The sequence below is a fragment of the Mustela nigripes genome, chromosome 6, assembly GCF_022355385.1.
Source record: "Mustela nigripes isolate SB6536 chromosome 6, MUSNIG.SB6536, whole genome shotgun sequence".
Lineage (NCBI taxonomy): Eukaryota > Metazoa > Chordata > Mammalia > Carnivora > Mustelidae > Mustela > Mustela nigripes.
In genome coordinates, this window is record NC_081562.1 from 42,513,991 (window position 1) to 42,534,160 (window position 20,170).

Consider the following 20,170-nt stretch of genomic DNA (forward strand, 5'->3'; position numbering starts at 1 on the left):
ACTCTCTACTGAAGCTCAAGAAAAGTAGGAAATCCAAAACAAGTACAAAAGAGAGTAATACAATGCAAAAATATAATGCAAAAAAAGGAGGACAAATACATGTGATAAAAGAAATACAAATAAAGCATTCGTGGAGAAGGTGGTACTCTAGTTGAATGTAGTCTGTGGCGGTGAAGGGGCTAGAAAGGCAAAGGGAAGTGTTCAAGATGAATAAAAGCTCAGAGGCAGGTAAATGCCAGAGAGGATTTGTTTAATTGCAAATGGCACAGTTACAGACACGTAAATACATGTCATGAGAGCCATTTAATAAGGTGGTAGAGACCCCAAATTGTCATTATATGGCTGGAAATAAGTTACTTAAACCTCTCTCAACTTCTGTATCTTTATTTCTGCAAATGAGCTAGTTTCTGCAATCCCTTCCAGGGTTAGGACTTAGTGACATCTAATCTAAAATTTTATTAAATGTCTTAGACTAATATTTTCCGAAGTATACGACAGTGTTTGCCACCAGTGGCCTGCGGGTTTTAAGTGGTATATTTATGCTATTTATGTTAATAATCACATCTTTGTAGAGTTTCCTTCTATTTCAAACATGTGATACAGATTTCCATTTTTTTGTAGTGTCAAAAGTTTTCCTTTAAAAATTTTTAAGTGAAAAATATGTACCAAGTTACAAAGAACACTTAAGTATTTTCATTGATATGTTATGCTTTAATTCATGCACACCAAAATATAGCTATGCTTGTTTTGCTACAAAATCCATTCATGGATTCATTCATTCACTGAACAAATATTTACACGACTGCCAACTGTGTGACCTACCCTGGATCCGGTGGTGATAATTTGGTAAATGAAACAAAAATATTTGCCCTTGTGAAGCTGACATTCTTGAGAGGTGAGGCTGACAGTAACAATAAACATGATAAAGAAGTAAATTATATAGGGTGTTATTAGATGTTACATGCTAGAGGAAAACAAGAGAGCAGGATAAATGAAAGGGGAAGAGCAACAGAGTATATGTTACATGAGGCAGCTGGTCAGGACCATTGGAAAGGTGACATTGTATCAAAAATGTTAAAAGGCAGGGCACCTGGGTGGCTCAGTGGGTTAAGCCTCTGCCTTTGGCTCAGGTCGTGACCTCATGGTCCTGGGATCAAGCCCCACATCAGGTTGTCTGCTCAGCGGGGACCCTGCTTCCCTCTCTCTCTGCCTGCCTCTCTGCCTACTTGTGACCTCTCTCTCTCTCTCTCTCTCTGTCAAATAAAATAAATAAAAATTTTTTTAAAATGTTAAAAGGCAAGAGAATAAGCCCTCCAAGTATCTAGAGGGAGGAATAATGTTGTGCTTTACTTCCCAGTGGATAAAATTAATGTTCCAAGAAAGTGTGTCCTCATGCTCTCCTGTATTTCTGCACCCTGGGCTTACGTACACTATGGTGACCTGGCCAACACCAGGAAACACAGAAACTTGAGTATCTTTCCAGGGGCAGAGTGGGGGAAAGGGGTGGGGAGAAAGGAGAAGATGGTGGAGGTACCTTTTATTTTGGAACACAGCTTGAAATGCCTGAGAGCTATCCCATGAAGAAACCTAATATTTTGTTGGAAATGCAGGTCTGGAATTTAGAGGTGAATTTGGGTTTGAAAAAGTAGATGTTGAAGTCATTTCTCTAGCTGTAATATTTAAAAATGTAACATTGCCTAGAGATAAAAGGTAAGTAAAACCCTATTACCCCTTTCTGTGAGGGACTGGCAGAAAGGGGGAAGGGGGCAGAAGGGGGAGACAGAGAACTAACACACGAGGGCTCTCATGAGTCAGTCCCCAAGATAACAAGGTGGTTTGCATACATGACATACTGGTTGCAAAGAAGATAAACACTGAATATGAAGTAAACATTTATCTTTCAAGGAGTTTTCTGAAATAAATGACAGGGCATAGCACTGGGTAAATGATAGAGCATAAAAAAGTGAGAAACACTCGAGGTCAAATCTCTATAGTGTGGCTTTAGGCAACCCACTGGGCTCTCTCCCTTGTTTGGAGCAGGAGGCCAGTCACATCCACATAAAGGCGTTGCCATGAGGCTTCAAAGAGACGCTGTAGTCAGAGGAGCCTGCTGCATAGTAAGCCTGCAGTGAAGCTATAGCGTTAGTAAAATAGAGAAAGTAGAATCTTAAAGTAATGACAAACAAATTTTATGGCTGTTATTAAAAATGTGGGAAATCTGAGCATTTTATTAGCAATGAGAGGAGAAAATTCAGCTAAATAACAACTTCTGAGATTAGACAGGTTTTCTTATTTTCCCAACTATTGCATAATTTGAATAAGATCAATTACCTTCTGCTCTTTTAGTTCAGTGGTTCTTACTCTCTTTTAAAAAATATTACAAATCCCTCTAATGTAGAAAATGGCTGTTCTCTGCAGAAAAATATATGTAAACATGCAAAAAGATTTGTCCAAAGGTACCAGGATGGTTCTGTCGGTTAATTGTCCAACTCTTGGTTTTTGCTCAGGTCATGAGATCAAGCCCCACCAGCGGCTATGCTCTCAGTGTGGAGTCTGTTTCAGATTCTCTCTCCCTCTCCCCTCTGCTTACTCTCTTTCTCTCATAAATAAATTAATTAAATCTAAAAAAAATGATCCAAAGTGGAAATAAAGCAAAAGGACAACTATGCCACTTCAAAGCTTGTTAGAACAGCATCTTACAAGCTTGTCTCTGGGGGATATAATTTGTCTGCTTTACTATTTATTATTGATTAGGGCCCACTTGTTTTAAAGTTACATTTTAACTTGTAGAAAATTGATAAGGCACAAATGATTTTTTGTCCAGTTGAAGTGCAGATGGTTTTCCCCAAAAGAAGATGATCCTAAAGGTTATACTCTGATTGTCATGTGTACACTAACCAGTTTTTAATCTAATTAATGAATCATATTCTAGCATTCTTTCTCTTACTGACAATTTCTTGCATCTTTTGTTCGAACAGTCTTTGCCACCTTGCTCTTTTCCTCATCAATAAAGTAAGTAAGTTTGTTATGCTCACAATGTAACTGTATGAGTGTTAAATTTCTAGCTTTTTAAAAATTATTCTTTGGCATACAGTGTATGAGGATTTAAGCAAAACCATATGTATATTTATGTGTACTTCTTAATTACAAATATGTAAATAATCAATAATTAAATTAAATTAAAATTCATTATAGGTATTTGACTTCGCTGTACTGTGGGAGCTGGTTAGGAGGTCTTAGGGTGAAAAGTTATTTCTTTGTCTAGTGCTGGCACCTGAAGTCCACAGGCAGTTGGGAAAAGAAGATGGATGTGAAGTAGAGCAAGCAAAGACAAGTTGGATAAAAGGGAAGGTGGTGCCTTCCATCACAGAGCTAAATACGCATCTGGTCAAAGAGTCAGGGAAGCTGATCCAGCAGGAGGATCTGGCAGAGGCCCAGCTGCTGCCCCAGGCCCTCAAGGTGAGCCTGCAGATAAGTAATAACATGCCTGAGTTCCAACAGTGCATCTTTCAAGCATTAAAAAGTAAAAAAAAAAAAAAAAAAAAGTGGCTACAGCTCTGCTTCTGCATTCTCAATCTTGTATAGAATTTCTCTTGAGGCTCATACTATCCTAGAAATCCATAGAGAAGGGAATTCTGGAGAACACCGTTCCAACTTAGCTGAGTTGAGACAATACAAATGCATCATATATTATTTATCATAAAATTTGGTGGGGTGGGGGGCTCACAGACCCCTGAAAGCCTGTGGATGGAGAAGCTATGGGTTGTGAACCCTGGGTTATTACAACTCTCTTACTTAACTGTGCACAATAACAGGAATGGTATCAATGACTCAATTAAGAAAACATGCCTTCTAAATTTAAGCTTATCAGTGTCAGTGAGCTATAACAGCTGGAAGAATCTACATGGTATCTATTGCCTTCCTAATTTTCTCTCACTCCAGAGCAAGCATTTCGAGAAGCTTGTCAGTCTTTTCTAGGTACTAAGGAGTCACCTTCTTGACAATGTTTTATTTCTTTTTTTTTTTTTAGTGTTAAGTTTTATTTTCCAATTTTTCAAGCAAATGCATCCCTTATTAGAGATTTATCATATATGTTACTATGGTCATAACTAATTGAAGAAAATAAATGAATATTTTTTCCTTTGACATCTATTTTTCAGATATACTTAAATCATAAAATTGTGTTGAAGAGATTGCTATTCATTTTGGAGTTTTAGACTTCTTGAACACTGGGTGGCCCTTCATTCCTACCCTGGCTTCTTGGTTTTGAGTCAATAGGAAACGTTTCAATTCGATTGTCTCTTGATCTTTTGACCAATCTTCATCTCCACAGAAAGGAGGCAGCTCCAGCCCATCTGTTCTCTGCCACAGTGGAAAGGCTTTCTCTTATGGAGCTAGATAGTAACAGCCAAGATATTGGGGATTTTTATGCAGTGCTGCTTTATTGCTATGGGAACTTGGACCACTCTCTTTTCTGAGAACTCTTTTCACAAGGAAATTTTTTTTGTGGGATTTCATTGAACATTTTATTTTCTTTTTGTAATGTGGGTCTGAAAATCTTACATCTTACAGCGGACTATGATGATACAGTTTACATGTACATAAATAGAAAAAAAAGAAGTCTTTATCTTTTTAACCCATTTTCAAACTTTTACCTGAGGTTTCTGCACATCCTGATACTATTAAAAAAAAAAAAAACTTTCATAGGGGCCAAAAATAGCAAGTGATGGAAATATGACATCAGAGCAAGAGGTTATTTTTTTTTTTAAAAGTTAGTTTTTTAAACTTATTTATTCAAAGACTATGTCCATTGAGAAAACTTTTTTTTTTTTTTCCCTTTAAGAGAGAGAGAAAGAGAGGAGAGCCTGTGTGTGAGCAGGGGGAAGGGCAGAGGAAGAGACAAAGAATCTTAAGGGGCTCCATGCCCAGCATGGAATCCAAGGCAGGGCTTGGTCTTACGACCCTGAGATCATGACCTGAACCAAAATCAGGAGTCGGACGCATAACTTACTGAGCCACCAGGTGCCCCAAGAAAATAATTCTTATGCTAGAAATCTAACAAACAAGAGTGCATAGGTTCTGGCCTTAATGATATAAACAGCAAGTTCCTTTTATGTACCTTATCTGTAAAATTATACATTACTTGTAATTTCTTTGTTACTATATAAGATGACCCAATTGGGGTTGTTAGTCTTGTAAACTGATTCATAGGATAAGTGTGGCCAACAATAGTGGCCAGACACTAATACTGAATAAACACTTGCCAAATGAGAAAGGAACAAACCAATGGATGAACACAGACCTTCACAATGCCATACTATCTATTTATCAGCCCCCACATTTCTAACATCTATTAGCACATCTACTCCTAAAGCTCCTTCTCTAAACTGAGAAAGAGCCTTGTTTGTACCCCAAGGCAGCACACAGTGGGGATGCTGAGAGAGGCAAGTCCATCATTCCAGGAGTGATCTCAAGTCCAGAAGCTGTTGTCTATCTTTTTTTTTTTTTTTTAAAGATTTTATCTATCCATTCAACAGAGAAAGAGAGAGATCACAAGTAGGCAGAGAAGCAGGCAGAGAGAGAGGGGGAAGCAGGCTCCCTGCTGTGCAGAGAGCCCGATGTGGGGCTCGATCCCAGGACCCCGAGATCACGACCCGAGCCGAAGGCAGAGGCTTAACCCACCGAGCCACCCAGGCACCCTATCTTTTTTTTTTTTTTTTTTAAGATTTTATTTATTTACTTGACAGACAGAGATCACAAGTAGTGAGAGAGGCAGGCAGAGAGAGGAGGAAGCAGGCCCCGTGCTGAACAGAGAGCCCGACTCAGGGCTCGATCCCAAGGACCCTGGGATCATGACCTGAGCGAAGGCCTCTGCCTTAAAGCAGAGGCTTTAACCCACTGAGCCACCCAGAAGCTGTTGTCTATCTTCAAGTGACTTGACTAACTTTGGAAACCTGGAAAACCTATTATTGCCACTGATGATGCCAAGCTCCCATGAGGCCTGCTCCTCATTGCCTCTCCCTGAAGAACTTTTATAAACCTCTGTATTGAGCACCAGTTAGGCCCCTTATCTTAAAAAAACATGAAATGTCTGCTATTCCACTCTTCTGCTTTCCCATATTAAGAGAATTTACCACATTACACTCAAGCCCACATGATTACTCAGCATCAGTTTCTCCTTTAGCTCACTCTGAAATATCCTCATTCATTATGATGATCTGAGGCTTCTATATATGAATATCTAGCAGATACAGACAAAATTAGCCCTATAAAAAAATGGGAAGGAGGCAGCATTTGTCTTGTGTGCATTTAACCCATCCTTCATCTCATTTTTTACCACATCTGACTTTCAAGGTATAAAAACTCACTCTTGGTGCACCTGGTTGGCTCAGTCGATAGAGCATACAACCCTTGATCTCAGGGTTGTGAGTTGGAGCCCCATGTTAGGTATAGAGATTACTTAAAAAAATTTTTTTAAATCTTAGAAAAATAAATTTTAAAAATCGACTCTACCATAAGTGACTCTTAATCTCACAAAACAAACTGAGGGTTGCTGGGGGGAGGGGGTTTGGGAGAAGGGGGTGGTATTATGGACATTGGGGAGGGTATGTGCTTTGGTGAGTGCTGTGAAGTGTGTAAACCTGGTGATTCACAGACCTGTACCCCTGGGGATAAAAATATATGTTTATAAAAAATAAAAAATTATATTAAAAATGTAAAAAAAAAAACTCAATAAAGGACAAATCCAAAGTAAAAAAAAAAAAGAAAATCGACTCTATTAGATATATGATTATCTTTTCAGAGTACATATGGGATAACATCCCCCACCACTCCTGAACTTTCAGTGGCTTCCCACTGCTCTTAATATAAAGGCCAAAACTCTAACATGGTCTCTATGCCTTTGCAGCTCTTGTCCCGGCCTAGCTCTCCAGTCTCTGTCTCTCTTCTGCTGCTCCTGCCATTTGCCCACACCAGCTCTGAGTCTCTGTCATCCACCCACACTGCCTTCCACATGTTACCATCTGTCCGCATTGGCCATCTTTTAGTTTCTGGAAGGGAGCATGCTCACCCCTGATAGGAGGGCCTTTGGACAGAATGCTTTTTTCTTTTTTAATTGTGGTAAAATATACATAACCAACAATTCGCTATTTTAACCATGTTAAAGTAGATAACGCAGGGGCATTTTAGTACATCTACAATGTTGTATAACCATCACCGCTACTGAGTTTCAGAACATTTTAATCATCCCAAAAGGAAACTCCGTACCTACTAAACTGTCACTCTGCATTCTCCCCTATCCACAGACCCTGGAAACCACTAATCTGTTTTTATGAATTTGCTTATTAGACAGGGGCACCTGGGTGGCTCAGTCAGTTAAGCATCCAACTTTTGATCTCAGCTCAGGCCTTGATCTCAGGGTCATGGGTTCAAGCCCCAACTTAAGTTCCATGCTTGATACAGACCCTACTTAAGAAAAAAATTCCCTTGCAATCCAGTGAATTTGCCTATTTGGTACATTTCATCTAAATGGAGTCGTACCATACGTAGCCTTTTGTGCTTGTTTTGTTTCACTTTGCATAATGTTTTCAAGGTTCATTCATGTTGGAGGATGTATTGGTCCTCTGTTCTTTTTTTGGCTGAATAATGTTCCTTTTTAATGGATACTGAACATACTGTTATTTTGTCCAGAATGATTTTCCATCTTTCCCATCACCTAGTTGTCTCCTGTTCCATCTTTAGCAGTCAGCTCAGTGATCACTTCCTAGAGAACTTCCCTAAGACTCCAGCTTCGATGAGGTCATATGCATTTTTAGGCCAGCTTTCTCTTCTGCACAGCTCTTATCTCTCGCTGCAACGAAACATTCTTTAGGGACTATTTGATTAATGTCTGTCTCCCCAACTAGACTCTAACTCACGAGACAAGGAATCATATCTGTATTAATTCCATATTGTATCCTCTGTGCCTATGCCAGGGCCTGGTATATAAATAAACTTTTGTGAAATAATGTTGTGACATAATTTCCCACTGAAAAGTAAATAATTGGCAGCTGCTTAATGTTCTTTCTTTCTGAATGGCATTTTGAATCTGAATAGAAATAGCACTGTCATGGAGAAATTCCAGGGAGGAATTTCCCTGGCAGCGAATAAGGGGCAGAGTTGTTCTGGGAAAGGGTCTCTTTCCTGTTCCTTGATTGCAACACCCTGAGCTTACTCTACCTGCAATTTGGGCTCTCTGAGGCACCATTCCATTCATACTAAAGTTGTCCTGCTTCTATTGCACTGGAACAGAACAACAGGCATTTGGGGTTCCGTTAACATCATTACCTCATCCACTAGAAAAGTAGTGATCTGTTCTCAGTAATTTCCTCTTATCCATCCTTCCTCCCTAATATTTATAAGTCTGATTGAGATTTGATGAGTTTCTGTGATGTCTGCTACTGAAAGATACAGTTCTCTGTAAGTGGAATTGTAATTATATGTTGAAATGTGACCCTCATCAACTCAATGGCACTATCTTTTCCTAATCTTTTCCTGATATTTGTAATGGTTTTAAAAGTAATATTTCCTCTTCCATGCCTTTCCTTTACTTCACACATAAACCATATCCTTTGTGAACGGGTTTGCAGCCTTCATTGTGCTGTCCTGTCTTTGAGTAATTACAACGGGAAAACTGCTAGCCATTAAAGTGATGGCATATTCTTCTCCAGTATTTATAGACAGATGACAATTAAATTGAAGCCCTGAAACAGTCAGAGTACAATTTAACAAATTCACTTGGTGGCAGCATTTTTAATTCTTGTATGACTACTCATGAGAAAATTTTTCTTTAGAATGATAATTTTATGCTACAAATGAGCTGCTTGAAATTTTACTTATTGAGGCATCAGATTAAGGGACAGTTGTGTCAAATAAACCATCATTTACATATAGAATCATATTATTTTAGTTTTCATTTATTATGTCAATCTAATGACAATTGTATTTTGGTATTTTCTCAGATACAGTTAAGGCCTCCAAAAGGTTCTTTTCTCCCCTAGATGGGAGGTGGAAAGGTAGATTTGGATAAAGTTTGGACTACTCTCTGAAGGTTGTGATGTAAATATATAATGACTAAATATAAATGTCTTTGAAGAAACATTAAAAAGGCGGCTCCTGGGTGGCTCAGTCAGTTGAGCATCTGCATTGGACACAAGTCATAATCCTAGGGTCCTGGGATGAAGTCCTGCATTGGGCTCCCTGCTCAGTGGGGTGTCTGCTTCTCCCTCTGTGTCTCTCTCTACTCCTGCACATGCTCACTTTCTGTTTTTCGCAAATGAATAAACAAATAAAATCTTTTCAAAAACACACACACAAAACCTTAAAGAGATTGACTCAAGGATTGTCAAGGATTGTCAATGGTCTAATTAATTGTGCTAGTATAGAGATTTAAGGAGGAATTATTTAGCCACAGAGTCACTGGGAAAGGAGAAAACCAGAGGCAAACATTGGCAGCGTAGATCCAAATGGTAAAGACTAACTGAATCTTGGTCCATTAGTCAAAAAACAACTGATTATTCAGCCTAAGTAATCGATTCCTAATTGGTTGGGTGGCTATCAGAGTCTAATGTGGTATATTTTTGAATAATATATAAAATCTTGGTTACCCTGACCATAATTTTTCATCTCATAAAGCTAATCTATGGGAAGAGAATGTGTTGGTCAGTGAATGTGATTGTCCATCCATTCCACTGGGGTGTTATAGTTCTCCTTTTATAAATTTAAAGATTGTTTTGATTTTATACACATCTTTATGATGTTTGAAAGAGTGAAAAGAATATACTTTGGAATATAGACCCTATTAAATTTTAGAGCTTGTAAGACTGAGACCCAGGCCCAGAGTAGTGGTGACTTCACCAAGGGAAAGCCAACCCATGAACCCTTTCTTGCTCCTAATCGTGATCAGCTCACTCTCCCAACATGGCATCCCTTCCTCTTGCTGTAGGTCTTCTTTTAATTTGTTCATCTTCTTTTCGGGCTTTCTTTGACAAGATGGAGAGAACTTATAGGAGGGAAAAATGTCTGTTGAGTTAAAGAATCCCAAGTTGGGATATTCTTCCTACCAGCATTAAATGACATGTATTAGGCAAATGAAAAATTTTAAATTTCAATTTTATCATATGTTTAAACTGGAAATACTATGTCAGGATTTCTTTTGAATATTAAAACTGTTTTAACATGCTATCCCAATGTGGTGCTGACATACAGTAGCCATCGGTAGTTCATCTGAGTGGCTTGTTGCTTACTCTTTGTAAAAAATAAGTTGACAATTACATCCAGTTCTTTGGTTTGGAAAGGTATCTTATAGAATTGCATTCATGGAGTAGCCAATTCCCTCCACTCCCCCCAGAGAAAGGCATTAAATGGGCACATTTACCTGGTCACTAGCTATGCCCTCATATGTAGACTTAGAAAATTAGGGGCTCTTTGATGTGTGTGCCATGGCAGCCTAGATGAGTACAGAAAAAGCCTTGGAGTGTGGGTGTACACCAGGAATTTTTGAGACTCTAAGCATGTTAAAAAAGAGAAAAAAAATACAGAAAAACAAGGATGAGGGCATTCAATCCCAGAATATGGCTTTTGGATAAACTTGTACTATTTCATATCCTGGTCTCTTCTTCTAACATCCAGCTTTTCTCATTTTGTTCCCTATAACCAGTTACCAGTTCAACAGGACCACATCCTCCTAAGATGTCTGTGCTTTGGGACTTGGCCAGCACACTGTGGTTTTTAAGTCTGCTCTTAACATATAACCCCATGACTGGGAAAGAATCACTCATCTTCATCTCCTGTAATAGGATAATCCATGAAAAGATCTATTTAAAGCTTCACATCAGAAAAGACACTTTCATTTACTCAAAGTGTCCTTTCATGAAGGCAATTTTTTTTTTCTTGAAGGTGGGGTGTTCTCTAATTGTCAATGTTGGAAGACTTCGTCACTGAGGTCTGTGGCTTTTATTATTATGAAGGATTTCAGCATAAACCAGTAGGCACTTCCTTAGCTAAATCTGCCTCACAGAAAACTCTCCAGCCAAAAACCCAATGTAAAGGTCAATGTAAATGCTAACATGATTAAGTAACAGGAGTTGAAGTAAGACGTTCGGCTACAATGGAAGACTGTCGGAGGGGAAAACTTGTTTATGTACTGTTCTTCTACTTTTTCCCAGAAAAACTTTCTTGGCCTTCCTCCTTTTCCAGACTAGGATTTTATTGTCTCACAATGTCTGGGGAAGAAAAAAGAAAAAAAAAAAAAAACACCCAAAACTGGGGTTTTTCAATGTCGACACATCCTGGGAATTGGGGGTTTTAAATTCCATAATTGGGGCTCTAGGGAACTTGCAAGGAAGAACACCAGACTCTCTCATTATCTTAATGGCTTCCCCGAGCTGCTGGGTATGGGCCTCATTATATTGGAGTCTCTCTAGGGACTGTGCAGGTGTCTTTTTGAAGTTCAGGTGGACAGTGAGGAAGTGATGTCTAGAAGATGTCCCCAAGGAGAGCACAGGGTGATCCACTGAGCTCCCTCTGCACACACTTATAGAAACTTCCACTAATAAAAGCAAAGGAGTGCATTCATCAGATCAGACCCTGACAGCATGGACTATATGTACTGAATGTGAGGAAATATGGCATCCATTCCCTATGTGATGATGATTCTTTAGCTAACAAATATATTATCTTTCATTCAAACCCTAGCACATGCTTAAGAAGTTTCTAGGATCTCCCTTCACTTTGTATTGCTACTATTTGGATCTTTAGTTTCAGTACTTCCCCATATCTGTATGATGTGATTGTGTGTATATGTGTGTGTGAGTGTATGTGAGTATGTGCTGCATATCTGATACAGACATATATATCTTCATGTCTTCATATATCTCTTTCAGGCATGTTCTCCTGGATCTCCTAAACCGAACTCAACACTGTTTCCTCTCAAGTCTTCCTTTTCTCTTGCGCTCCAGTTCTCAATGTAGTACACTGTCACTCACCCATCATGTTGGCCTTCATTCCCCACTCACGCTGCGAATCCCTGTTCCGATCACCTTATCTGCTCCCCAAGGCAACATCCCATTGCCCAGTTCATTTTCTAAAGGGAATTTAACATTTATTTATTTATATGATTAAGTAAACTTCTTGTTTACTTGTTTTGTTCTTTTTTTTTTTTCCACTAGAGTATACGCCTTAGAAGGCAGAGATCTTTTCCATGTTACTCCCTACTATAAACCTGGAACAATGCCTGAAACATGGTTCACTCCATAAATGTTTATTAAATGAATCAATCAATACTTATGCCACTGCTTCTATCTCCAGAATGTCTTGCAAATCACTTTTTGCATCCCTGCAGCTACTGCGCTGGTTAGTGCCAATATAATTTTGCATGTTGGTGGCTACAAGAGCCTCCTTGCTGCTCGCCTTGCTTCCACTTTCTCTTCTGCCGCCATTCTCTGGTTATCTTCTTGGTGGCCTGGAGTCTTTCTGACTGCCGATCGGCTCCTGTCATTGGTCTGCTTAAAACCCTTCAGTAACTCCTTGAAGTGTGCTTTGCAACCATTTCCACAAGGGCTCCCTAATGGTAGAGGACAGGGTGGGCCTAAACGTACAACCTCAAGTAACCCACCACAAGCAAAATGTCCCAGGAATTCATATTTATCTTAAAACTGTGCACAGATTTTGCATTCTACTCCTTTAGTAACAAGTGTTTTAGATTACTCACCACTAATTGGAACCAGTGCTTCAGGAAGACGTTTCTTGTTTATCCTGTGGTTCTGGGATATGGGCCACACCAGGATATCAATGTCTTGAGAAACACAATGGCAGATGAAGGTCAGATAAATTAATTTGGTGTACAAGGCCCTTTAAAATCTGGTGCTGCTTATCTCCCCTACCTTCGCTCTCGCCACCCTCTCATACACTCCTCCCAAAGCCCAGCTCAGCTTAGTGCCACCCTCACATCCAAGGCTGTGTTAGGTCCCCCTTGGACCTTGTGCATCTTCTGCCTGTACACTACCAGTCCTCATTGTTTACTTCTGTGTCTGTAGCTCTAACCTATAAACCATTCGGGAAAGAAGGGTTTATTGCAACCCAAACCTGGCAGATTGCGTACTCTATCTCAGGCACCCACTCAACGTCTACAGAATGTACTGGTAAATGAGTGAATGGATCACCAGTTATTCCAAGCAAATGCTTATATAAATCTGTATGAGCCCTTATAGATCTAATAAATGATAAGAACATTCCTGGTTGATGTGATTGCCCAAGGGCTGGAAACTACTGTATTGCCCAGGGCCAATGCACCAATCCAAATTTACTGAGAGACCTGTAAGTTTCAAAGAACTAGCCTCTCTCGGGAACTTGAAGGGACTTTTGAAAGACTCCCTACCTTGAAGCAGCAGTCGAAGAATGGGGTTTTGATGACATTGTTTTCCTGGTCTAGAAGGCACCTACCTAGCCATCAGATGTAATCTGCAAAGACTTCAGAAGGAAGTTGAGCCTATGTTTAGGAAAACACTGGACCTGGCAGTTCCATTGTCACACAGAATCGTAACTTTTCTACCCACCTGTCTCATCCATATCTCATATTCACTATAATATAGTCAGTGGGATGTAATAAAGTTTGGCAGTTTGAATGATCTGATGAGCTAAACCCTAGGACTCAATGTTTAGTTTAAAAAAAAAAACAACACTTTGTCAGTAAAATACAACCACTGGGGCTCCTACACCTTCAAAGTCTCTCAGAATTATTTGCTGAGAGCCATATAACAACAGCATTTGATGGAGTTTTCAGTCCTGCATGACAGATGCTCAAGAGGAAAGTTCTGTAGATGCAGTCTTTTTACCAAGGGAAGTGCTTTGCTCTTTTAAAAAAATCTGATCCGGTATCGGAAGGAGCACAAGGAGGAACAGGAAGCAACAGAAAAGGATGTGACTCCAAAGTCATCCCTAGGTGCCTAATACATACAGCAGTTGGCCAAGAATTGAAGTCAAGCAGCTGTGAGTCCTATTTTCCGAGAACTCATAGTCCCAGACCAACACTGACTCAAATACATGATTAAACACCACTTGATCAGCTATACAAATATCCAACAACAGCCCAAATAGGTATTTTTTATAGACTGAAATTAAAATACAAGCAAATACATTAAAAGTAGTCCACTCCCACTGCAGTGTAGAATATAAATTGAGATATCTTCTTTGTAAATAGCTAACAATGGATTCTTACTGAACTACTCTACTTTTCACTGGCTTAGAAGATGTCCTTTTTTTATGCATGAACTATGATTTGGCAATGTTTAACACATAAGATATATTATTTAGAGTGTTTGCTAATTTTGTTTTCTTAAACAGTGTTTGTAAATAGTGTTTCCAGTCAGTACAGATTAAAAAGGGGGATTGTATATTTTAATTAGTTAATGATAGTGAATTATTTATCTCTGGTTTGGCAAAGGCTGAAGCAGCCTATTTGCTGACTTTTACACAGACAGGTCTGCAGCCATTTCCTCTTGGGATCGCCTGAAGCAGCCACCATGGGATCACAAGCCATTCCTTCAGTCACCACTAACCCTTTTCTAAATACAAGGTGGAGCAGCGGAGGGGTGGAGTGGGGGGTGGAGTGGAGAGGCAGAGCCCGCCTGGCTGTGGGCCCTTCCCAGGCACTTAACAGAGGGCCTTTGTTTTTATGTTACATTTTCAAATGTAACCTTTTTTAAAGACTCTATAGCTGAGAGAGTTTTGAAGACTACTCTTTTTTTTTTTTTTTAAGATTTTATTTATTTATTTGACAGAGAGAGATCACAAGTAGGCAGAGAGGCAGGCAGAGAGAGAGGAGGAAGCAGGCTCCCCGCTGAGCAGAGAGCCTGATGCGGGACTCGATCCCAGGACCCTGAGATCATGACCTGAGCCAAAGGCAGCGGCTTAACCCACTGAGCCACCCAGGCGCCCCGAAGACTACTCTTAATAGATAAAAAGATGGGAAGATAAAGAGATATACAGTATAAATAGAACATTGTAGTTCTACATAAAAACTACTGCTTTGAGCCACAGGGCTTTGTGAACTTGAACTCCTTTTGCACCACACCCAGAGATACATTCAAAATTTTGCTTTCTACTAAAGTAAAAACAACGGAAGTGTAATGGCCCCCAAATACTAACTGTCTGTTTCTCTAAATTAGGGGCTGTGATTAAATTTACTATATGTGTATGTGTATTTCAGGTGAATATGTGTTCATTTCAGATGAATTAGGCTGAAAACCTTTGTATCAGTACAAGTGATTTTCACTAATTTATTTTGCGGAGGAAGTTAAACCTGTGACTGTGACATGTAGAAATTAAATGCCAGTGGATCTAGCCTCAACACAGGCTGTTTCAAGACTGAGGTTATTGAGTAACACCCAACTCTGAGAATCCATTTGCCCGACATTCTGACTGACAGGCGAGAAAACAACAGCGGTGAGCTGGCTGGCCGTGTAACAGCAATGCTCCAAACACACGTCCAAGTGGATAGAATTGAGCATTCTATTTTTCTGTTTTCTGGAGAGAAGATAATCCCCTGCTTTCTGTTGCAGCATATTTATTTTAAATCACATTGAAAAGAAGTTCTCACCATATAAGATGCCCCCAAACTGCAGTTACTGACAGGGTTATACAGGAATCGAAGTCCGGCTTTCAGAGTGACGTCTGAGGTCCTCTCTGCCTCGTCCCCCAGTGTCCTCCCAGCCACCCACAAACCTGCCAGGGATCCTGGAGGCAAGGTCATCTTTTTCGTGTGGAAAAATTCTAGCAAAGGCAATATAATGGTTTATTCCTTTAATTTTAAATGCAGTTTACATATATACTTATTCTGCAGCATCTCCTTGCTTTTAAAATGAGAGCATCCTTTCCAGGAAATATTTCAAATTACAAATAGGAAATCCTTCATGAATAAGGATTTCATATTTCATTCCCTCAGCTTTCCTTTATTCTGACTTTCTTCCTTCCTCCATTTCTTTTCCTTTTTAGCTAAACCATCAAATGACTCTCTTGGTATTTTACATTTTGCTGATAAGCAGTTCCTGTAATTAATAACCTTATCTTTCTGTGTAGGAGAAAAACAAATTCAATGCATTTTTAATAAGGAGATTGGAAGGACATGGAGGCATTCTACTGACATGATGATTTTGGTAAGACTAGAAATAACCTGGTGGGCTGGTGACTGCCTGTAATAAATGGTATTTGTGCACACATTCTTTGTTACTCTTCGTATTGGTGCTCCAATATTTCTTATAAATATATTTCTGAATAGTCATAGAAGATAGAACTGGGAGCAACTCTCATGGATCATGTGATGGTTTTAGAGTCACTTTATCTTTACATCTGATTGTAATCTTGTGTGTCTAGTTCTAGTTTCTAGTTCTCAGCTGACTGATCTATAGGACAGAATCCAGCTTTTTAAAAAATCTGCTCTTGACTCCTTATCTGTAAATTGGGAGGCATGAGTGTATATGCCTAAAAGATCTCTAAAATCTCTTCCAGATCCAGCATTCCACAATTACAGCTAATTCATTGGGGGACGGGGGGAGCCTATTTAAAAAAAAAAAAAAAAGTCCTGCTTGAAAGCTTTTTAAAGTTGGATCCTTTGAAATGTGAATAATCAGGTCTCCATTTATCTGGAGCTAAATTTTTGTACTTCCAAAATGAAGGCTGAATAAAGCCTGTTCCTTTGAAATTAGTGAAGTCTGTGAGATCATGGTGGGTCCCTAACAGAAAGAGCTCTGTCAGGGGCTCAGAGTGGTTTCTGTCCTTATTTCCTGTCCATCCACACACTAAATCCTGTGACGTGGGTGTATTTGCAATTTCATTCCACAAAGACGAAAACTGTGTTGGTGTTGCAGAGACTGGTTTGTTGCCCTGGGCAGAGCCATACAGAGTCTCACGGCTAGTGAGGGTTGAACAAAAATCCTGATCGTCTAGACTACAGTGAGTTTTGTTACTAATCTTGCTTTGTGGGTGTCTGGAACTATTCCCAAGCCAAGTGCAGAAAGTGAATGAAAGTATTTACTGAGTGGATACTCCTCAGACTGAGTTACCCTCTGAGTAGGAAAGTGAAGGGTTAATTGAGGGAGGGGAAGGTACCCTGTTTTATGGAAGGGAAGGAAGAGGGAAAGTACCCTGTTTTATGGAATTGAGATAGGAGCAGTGCCCTCCATTCCCTCATCCTTATGTCTGACTCCTTTCCACTTTCCCAGTATCCCTTGTCTTCCATTTGTATTGATGAGTTTACTTATTTCTCCTTCAAGGCAGGGAAAAGGTTGATAATTTTTATAAACTCTTAACAGTTCCCAGAACTGTGCCAGGTTTTCCAATATTCTCCAATTCTATGACTCTGTAGGCACTCAATAACTCCTTGCTGATTGGTGAATCATCTGGGCTGACTCCAGGAAAAAAGAGAGGTTGGCTTTGGTACATTTGATAAACTACTTTATTCTCTCAATCTATTATTCTTCCCTTTCCCCCACCCCCACAAGCCCCTTTTGAAAAGTAGGCAGTCCTCAATTAATCCCTCAGAGTCCCTGTCATTCTTATGAAAGCAGAGATCAAGCCCTGGGGGATGTGAGCTTTAATTATGGTTTAAGGAAACAATGCCTCCAAGTTGGCAGTGTATCTAATTAGTGACACTCTTACTTTAAGATTTGAGCAGGTAACCAGAAGGGGGTCCGTGGCTAGGTTCAACAGTCTTTAAATCCATCTTCAGATAGCTTTAATCACTGGACTTCAACACTCATCTCTTCCTTCAAAGGGCATAGCTTAACCATTACATAACATTATACATCTTTTGAGCTTGTATTTTGACCCCTACACAATGTGTGGCTATTATACTGGTAAAGGGAAAAAAAGATATTTATTGAAGTAAGTTATTCACAGTAAATTCAATGATCAAAACAACAGAGATGATTTTTCTGAGCCTGTGGTCAGGGTTTCAACAAATATCCTCTCTTTAAGAATTTATTGTCAAAGGATTTCACCTACACTTATAAGGATGTCTTCTTTGATTTCTGCTTTGGCAATTCGGAATATTACATTTTCCTGGCATTTCTTTTGCTCCCTGCTCAGCAAGTTAAAACAGCATCATCATTGATTTCTGCATCATGTTAGAGCAAACATATTTATTTCTCCTTTTTCCTCCAAAGAAATAAATTCTTTATGTGCTGGGCACGTGGGTTAGGGGAAGTAACAATGAGGGGATTGTTGCAGTCCTCAGTACTGCCCAACCTCGGAGGTAAGGACTATTATTCTTTCAAGCACTGTCCTCTAGTGGAGAAAATAAATTTTTAGAATAAGCATTGAGTCTCTAGCACTGCGAGCCTTTTGGGAAGTGCCTTCTCCTAACCCACTGAGTGCTTTTCCTGGGCAAAATTGACCCTTTTAACAATGTGAATTGAAGAAATTGAAGGAAAGACTCTGATGGGATATCTGTCTTTATCTGACAGCGTCAGGTCGTCACACACTGCTGAACAGAAGGGGAAAGAGGCCTTGCCTGTGGAATGGCATAGGTCCCATAAGCACCCAGGTGAAAAGCAAAACAAGAAAAAGGGCGCATAGCCTGTACTCTTGAAAATCAGTACTTTAAAGGAAGGAGTTTCATACTAATAAACTTGTTACTCCGAAATTAACCGCTATGTGGGACAGACATGTAAATTTCTTCAACTTCATATACAACTCAAGTCTAGCCGGCTATCTAATGGGATAATTCAGGATTTGCCTTTCTAAACTCCCTTTGGGGTCCAGTGACAATTCACATTTTCCAGATCATTGTGCCTTAATTTTGTTTGGTGTCATGCCTGACTTTGAAATTACGAGTGAGTGTTGAACAAGGTCTGTCAGTTAAGGTTTGGGGACATTCAACGGAATCAGACCTGGGTAAACCATTCTTTGGTTAGTTGGCCCTTCTAAACCTCAGTTCTGTGAGCTGTAAAATGGGGATCCTAAGAAAGCCTTCCTCAAAAAATTTAATCAGGAACCTATGAGATGATGCTTGAAAAATATTTAACATAGTCTCTGGTCCTTCACACACACTTAAGTAAACGTTTGATTTTTTTTTTTTTTAAGATTTTATTTATTTATTTGACTGAGATCACAACTAGGCAGAGAGACAGACAGAGAGAGGGAGGAAGCAGGCTCCCCGCTGAGCAGAAAGCCTGATGCAGGGCTCCATCCCAGGACCCTGGGATCATGACCTGAGCTGAAGGAAGAGGCTTTAACCCACTGAGCCACCCAGGTACCCCACATTTGATATTTTTAAAAAATACCTTTAAAAAAATTTTTTTACATGGTCTCCAGAGAGCTCTTTATTCCCTAACCAAGATTCAAACCAATCTCTCAGTAGAACATGTGGGAAACTAAAAATCATGATAGTGCTCACTTTTACCAGTTTCAGTCGTTGCTCGGTGTGATTGCTCAGCTGGACTGTGCTTCTTCTCCTCTGTTGAATTTTTATGTTTGACACCTCCTTAGGGGAACCATTCCGTATCAGGTGTTATTTCACATCAAGAAGCCAAATTTTGTGACTGCTTATATACACTCAAGAGCATGAACACAGCCAAGCTGACTGTTCCTGCTGTCATTTCCCAAAATAGTGATCCGACCTCCATGCCCAAAGGAGTGTAAACCACAGACTCGTACAAGGGGAACTCCTGGGAAGCTAAGCTTGGGAGATAATCTGTGAAATAGTCATACTTTTCATTGCTTAATAGATTATATCTAACACCCTACAAGTTTAGAAAATGATTTGCAGAGGATCTCTACCATAAACTGTTCCATCCTTCCATAAACCAGGTCAGCTGCACAGCTGGGAATGTTTCTGCAACACAACAGTGCCCAATGGGGGCTTCAGCACAGCCAATATAATCCTCACCTCTGCTTTCTGTGAAAGGTGCCCTAGAGTCTTCATTCTTGCTCAGTGTCCTGTGAAAGACGCTGAAGCTGCCACCACCTGATCCCAGTGTTTCATGACCGCCTGACCCTGACCTGTCAGTTGACTCTTGCCAGCTCTTTTGCTCATAAACAAAGCTCAGATCTCCCTTGGGCTAGAGAAGGGGTGATGGGTGAGGTTAGAACAGGGGTCAAAAAATCAATGGAGAATCCAATTACTTCTTTGCAGAGG